Here is a 6,612-nt window from a genome sequence, read left to right as displayed (position 1 = left end):
TTTATAAATTCAAATGACCAAGGATGAACAGAAAATATTTATAGTTAAGATCCATTTCAAGATGGATGTATACTCCCAAGAAAGTCCATATGTTCTGGTCAAGAAACCTTAGAACATAACTGATCATATTTATGAAATGGACGAAGTACTAATAAGTACATATACCTCATGATCACTGAAACAAGTTTCAGAGTGAATTATACAGCAATTGAAAGACATTGCACGGAGGTACATATTCAGGGGGAGTGGAACAGGTTGTACTTCTTTTCCCTTCACTTGATTTTTGTCCCAATTGGGTTTTGGTAAGGCGTTTTAATGAGGCAACACCAAAACTCTAAGTTTGGTAAAAATGTATCCACAAGGTCCGCATGTCTATGACATCTATTCATAAGTTCATGCGTTTGTACTCTTTTTCCTTATCTATGGTTTTTCCCACAGGGTTTTCCTAGAAAGGTTTTAACGAGGCAACATGAGAGCATGATACTAACCCTGAAACGTATGTGTCGATCAAGGGGGAGTGTTGTGAATATATTATGTGATCGACCCATTTCTGTCAAAACGGAGAAGACCGGACCCAAACCATTTCTGGATGAACCGGACGGACCGAACCGAACCGGACCGGACCAGACCAAGTCTATGTTGAACCAGACATGACCAGGCCCGACTCAAGCCCAGCCCATGAAGACTAGAAGCAGGCGGCCCAAGGAGATAAAAAAGATAGAGACGGTCCAAGAAGATAAACATCAAGAAGATTCATGTTTATCCATATGTAATTAGTGATTATCATATCATAGATAGATTAGGATTTATATTCCTTATGTTATGGGATTTATATTTATCTCATTTTCTAAACTTGTTATATATGGACCTTCGGTCCTCGAGATTAATAATACGAAATCACTTCCATTTACAACACCATATTTATTTTTTGATTTGCTATCTATGAATGAGTTTTTTGTTTGTTGGTGAAAAAACTATTAATATTTTTTTTTTGGTTCATATTTTTTGTATTTTAGTTTTATTTGATGTCGAATCAATGGCTTCATATTGAAAAAATTTAAACAAATGAAAAATCAAATTAAATGTAAATAACAGTTGAAATATGACATATAATATTTATTTATTTGTTTGTACAAAAATGTTAAAATACCAATTTAAGACTATTCAATATTATTTGTACTGTTTGAACTTTCATATATGTTTTAAATGATTATAAATTTGTATATTTATTATCATTGATTTTTAGTTGAGTTTAATAATATAAATTTTAGTATCTGCAATTCTATATATTTCAGTCTTTTATTTTTATGACATATCATTGTTATTGTTTAAAGAAATGGATAAAGAAAATACACAAAATAATATAATTACGAATGGGTTTTTTGAAGTTTATAAACTCACCATACAATCATAACACAATGGCCCGTATTTATTGGGATTGTTTTTGTCTGATATATGACCCCATTATAAAAAAATCTTTTTCCATAAGAATTTATGAAAAGTAAACTTTACTTTCTTCTCGCCGTTTACAGAGTACAGACTCCGTCAAATTGAAGAAAGAAGAGCAATCGCCGCCTTGCTGATACAAAACTTCTTGTTGGGCCCGAATATGGCTCGGTAGCTGATTGCCGAATAATGAAAGACGATAACAGGCCGCGACTGGCCCATCACGAGTTCGACATCTAAAAAGAGCTAAGTTGAAGCCGAAGGCTGAGAGCTAAGGCAATCTTTAAAGAGGTCACGGTGAAGAGGAAGCTCACGTCATAACAAGAGAAGCGCAGGACCCGGTCAAAGAGAAGCTGTTGCGGATTCCACCTCAAGCGGGAGAAGATCTCGGAGATTCGTTGAAGACAACCTAAAGAAGTCCAAGGCTATTTAAGAGAAGGTCGATGACTGAAAGGAGATCCGACTTCATTCATATTTCATTCAACATTCATCAAAACATTTGATTGTAATATTTCTTATAAATCTTTGTATTCATCAAAGATCATCTTTTGTGACCATCCTTTTTCCATTATATCAATACAAATCGAAGTTCATTCTACAAGTTCTTACGAATTCAGCCCGCGATTATCTTTCCCTAACCTTTCCTAAACTTTAAACCTGATCTAGAATCTAGGTGTGAGTTTTACCCCTCACAATTGGCGCCGTCTGTGGGGAAGAAACAATCGAATCCCTTACTCTAACTTGAGGATGAATCCTACCGATCAGACAACAAACCCGTCTGACCTTAACCTCCCGATTCAGAGCGATGGATCACCGAACGACGGAGGCTCTAGTCCAGTAATCACAGAGCCTCGACGTGGTGACCACCGATCTGGGCAATAGCTTCCGGCTGGCGCTCGAACGAGCCAAACTACAACTGGGGGTACTAACCCGAGATCATCAGGTGGAACCACCTCCGGGCTCCCGATCACCGAGAATCCTCAGCAGCAAGCCATTCCGAATCAAACGGAGGCTCAGCTCTCTGAGATTCGCCAGATGATGATGCAGTTATTGGACAGAGCTCAGGAAAGTGAGCGCACGATGCATCAGCTGACTGTTCGTCAGCAACAATTCGAAGAGATAACTAGATCTCTAAACGCAACAACCCAAACCACCGCAACGTCAAGCTCCGGGGGCCATTTTTCATGATCGATTAACCGATCCCTCATTCCCCCGAGGACGTTTAAACTTTTCCCCTGATAGCACTGCTCCGGAAGGACGCGGATCTGCTTTCCAGACACCTCATACTGGGACAGCCCCCGTGTTTAATCCACCTAACACCAGTGTTATGGGAAGTAACATAGCGACAACTAGTTCCACACCCGGTCAGGTTACTGACAGGAGTACTCGCTTACCTCCTCCGCCGCCTGATCTTAGGTCCGGAGCAGGAATATCCTTCCCATCTGGGGGCAGAGCGTCAGCTTCGGTTTATCAAACCAGAAGCTCGATCCCGAATGGAGACAGTTATCAAAGGATAGATTCCGATAACCCTAGAGCTGGTGAGCGATCTAGCCCCCAACCGCATGGGAGGATGAGCCAACTCGATTCCGTCAGGAACCTGCCATCGGGTACCTGCTAACGACCCAAACATCCTTCCTTTAGAGGGACCTGAAGCTATCCGTAGATATATGGAACGAACTCACGCAGCTCTCCAAAAATTGGGAGCTCAAGTCCATAAAGCTACGAGCTCCGCTCCCGAAATCGATAGCTTGATCGAGGAACCCGTGGAACTCCATTCACGGACAGAATTGCCAGCTCTCACATAAGAGATACCCGAAAAATCAGAATTCCCGAGTATGATGGGACCTCCGACCCGAAGGCCTATTTGAGAGCTTCCGATTGGCAATCGTTAAAGCCCATTTCACACAGGAAGAATGTGAAGCAGGTTACTGCAGGACATTCGCCGAAAATTTGGTCGGAACAGCCCTTGAGTGGTTCTCCGGTCTCGAGCCAGCCTCGATAGACAGTTTCGATCAATTAACTAACGCCTTCATGAAGCAGTACTCAACCCATATCCTGAAGCAAGCCTCTGAGGCCGACCTTTGGAAGGTCAGTCAAGGAATGGGGGACTCACTACGAGTCTACATCGAGAAATTCAGGGCAATAAGAACTAAGCTCTCGAATCCTAACGACCTAGTCGCCATCGAGGCTCTTAGGAGAGGTCTGATCTATAAATCGAAATTCTGGTCAGAGCTAACACTCAATACTCCTCCAACTATCGATGACGCTCTTCATAGAGCCACCAGATATATTACTCTGGAGGAGGAGACAGCTGCACTGGATAAACTCCACAAGAAACCTCAGAATCACTCGAAAGGTGAATCCTCTGAGGCTAAGGGACCTCATAAAAAGGGTAACCCCCGAAATAATCAGACTCAGGGAGAACATTCCTACGCAATCGAGGAAGACAAGGAAGAGAAACCTGTTGCAGCAGCAAACAAAACTCCCTGGTCAAAAGGCTTTGATAAAGGCAAACGTTGCTCTTATCACGATCGCGAAGGGCACTCAATCGAGGAATGTTGGGACCTCCAACGACAGCTGGCAGCTAAATTCGCAGCTGGAGAAATAAAGGGCGTGGACCTTAAAAAGCCATCACCTTAAGAGGTTCCAGGGACACTTCCCCAAAACGCGAGAGGTCACCTGAGAAGGAGACCGATTCGCCACCTCCAGCTCCCAAGAAAAGAGTCGACATGATTCTTGGGAAATTCCCCCAAGGAAAAAGTTTACAAGTCGAAGCTCTCTTGAGCAAACCGTCCCCTCAATCGAGCCCCGACTCGAGGGTGGACTGTATCCTTGGAGGATCAGACATATGTCAAGACTCCGTCAATTCCATTAAGAATCACGTGCGGAAGGCTGTGTCTAACACTGGACCTAGCCTCCTAACCCTGAATCCAATACTAAGATTTCTTTCTGGGAGAGCGAGACCTCAAACCTTGACACACCTCATGATGATGCGTTGATTGTCACCCTGAACATCGCAGGATACGAGGTCCCTAAGCTCATGATAGACACAGGAAGCTCTGTCGACCTCATTTTCTATAACACCCTAAAAGGGATGGAAATAGACGACTACGAAATTATCGGCCAAAAGCTAACCTCGTAGGCTTCTCCGGAGAAATAGCTACCTCATTGGGAACTATCAAGCTCCCAGTCATAGCTGGCGGAATAATGAAAATGACCAACTTAGTAGTCATCGACAGACCTTCCCCGTTCCATGCGATCCTGGGAAGACCCTGGATTCACAAAATGAAGGCAGTAGCCTCAACGTATCATCAATGCGTAAAATTCCCAACACCCGAAGGGATAACTACCATACACGGTAGCCAGAAGATATCCAGGATCTGCTATTTGGGAGGATTCGAAATCCTCAAAAATCCCCCCAATAGCAATTACAGATCCAGGAGGGTCGCGAAATGCAACAAAATATCCGAGGTCCCCCCAAGAACCTCACTGAAAAAGTTTGCATTGATGACTCAGATCCTGAAAGACAGGTGAGCATCGGATCCGAGCTACCTCCTAAAACAAAAAAGGAGCTCATTGATTTTCTGAAAAGCAATGTCAAAACCTTTGCATGGTCCACCAGCGACATGAAAGGCATAGATCCGAACGTCACCACCCATAAGCTAAAAGTAGACCCTACTTTCAAACCGATCAAACAAAAGCGTCGCAAGCTAGGCCTCGAGAAGGCTCAAGCTGTTAACGATGAAGTTGACCGACTTACGAAATCTGGGTCCATTCGAGAAGTACACTACCCCGACTGGTTAGCTAACCCAGTAGTGGTAAAGAAGAAAAACGGGAAATGGAGAATCTGTGTAGACTTCACAGACCTGAACAAAGCTTGTCCTAAAGACAGCTTCCCGTTACCTCACATCGACCGCCTGGTTGAAGCAACAGCTGGCCATCGACTCCTATCCTTTATGGATGCCTTCTCAGGATACAACCAAATCATGATGGATCCTGATGACCAGGAGAAAACTGCATTCATAACCGAACGAGGAACCTATTGTTACAAGGTTATGCCATTCAGATTAAAGAATGCGGGAGCTACCTACTAGAGGCTAGTAAATAAGATGTTTGCTGGGCAACTTGGAAAAACCATGGAGGTCTATATTGACGATATGCTAGTCAAGTCCTCAGCTGGAGAAGACCATATCGCCCATTTAAGAGAATGCTTCGATATCCTTAACAAGTATGATATGAAGCTCAATCCCACTAAATGTACCTTCGGGGTACCCTCGGGAGAGTTCCTAGGTTACCTCGTAACCGAAAGAGGCATTGAAGCCAATCCGCAGCAGATAGCAACCTTCCTAGAAATGCCGTCACCTAGGACAACTAGAGAGGTACAGAGATTGACTGGACGAATCGCGGCATTAAATCGATTCATATCCAAGTCCACCGATAAGTGTCTCCCGTTCTACAAGCTTCTAAGAAATAATAAGAAGTTCTTATGGGATGAGAAATGCGAGGAAGCCTTCAAACAATTGAAAGCTTACCTCTCCGAACCTCCGATCCTATCTAAACCAGTAGTAGGAGAGCCATTGTACCTGTACCTCGCTGTGTCGACTGCTGCAGTTAGCGGCGTTCTGGTACGAGAGGAACAAAACATACAAAGACCTGTCTATTACACCAGTAAGAGTTTGATAGATGCAGAAACAAGGTACCCTGCAATGGAAAAGCTAGCTCTAGCAGTCGTAACAGCTGCTAGAAAGCTGCGACCTTACTTCCAATCACATTCAATCGTCGTAATGACCTCACAACCATTACGAATGATATTGCACAGCCCTAGCCAGTCCGGGCGATTGGCCAAATGGGCCATAGAGCTCAGTAAATACGATATTGAGTATAGACCTCGAGCAGCAGCGAAAGCTCAGGTCCTTGCCGACTTTGTCATTGAACTAGCATCCGAGCAATTAGACTCCGAAATGGAATCTCCGAAGTGGAGCCTGTATGTCGACGGAGCCTCGTCAAAACAGGGCTCCGGCGTCGGTCTAAGGCTAACTTCTTCAGCAGGAGAAACCATTGAGCAGTCATATAGGCTCGGATTCAGCGCCTCAAACAACGAAGCTGAATATGAAGCACTAATCGCAGGGTTGAAACTCGCCCTAAGTCTCGGAATTCGAGAACTAA

Source organism: Raphanus sativus, chromosome 9, assembly GCF_000801105.2.
Source record: "Raphanus sativus cultivar WK10039 chromosome 9, ASM80110v3, whole genome shotgun sequence".
Classification (NCBI taxonomy): domain Eukaryota; kingdom Viridiplantae; phylum Streptophyta; class Magnoliopsida; order Brassicales; family Brassicaceae; genus Raphanus; species Raphanus sativus.
This window is presented reverse-complemented; position numbering follows the sequence as displayed.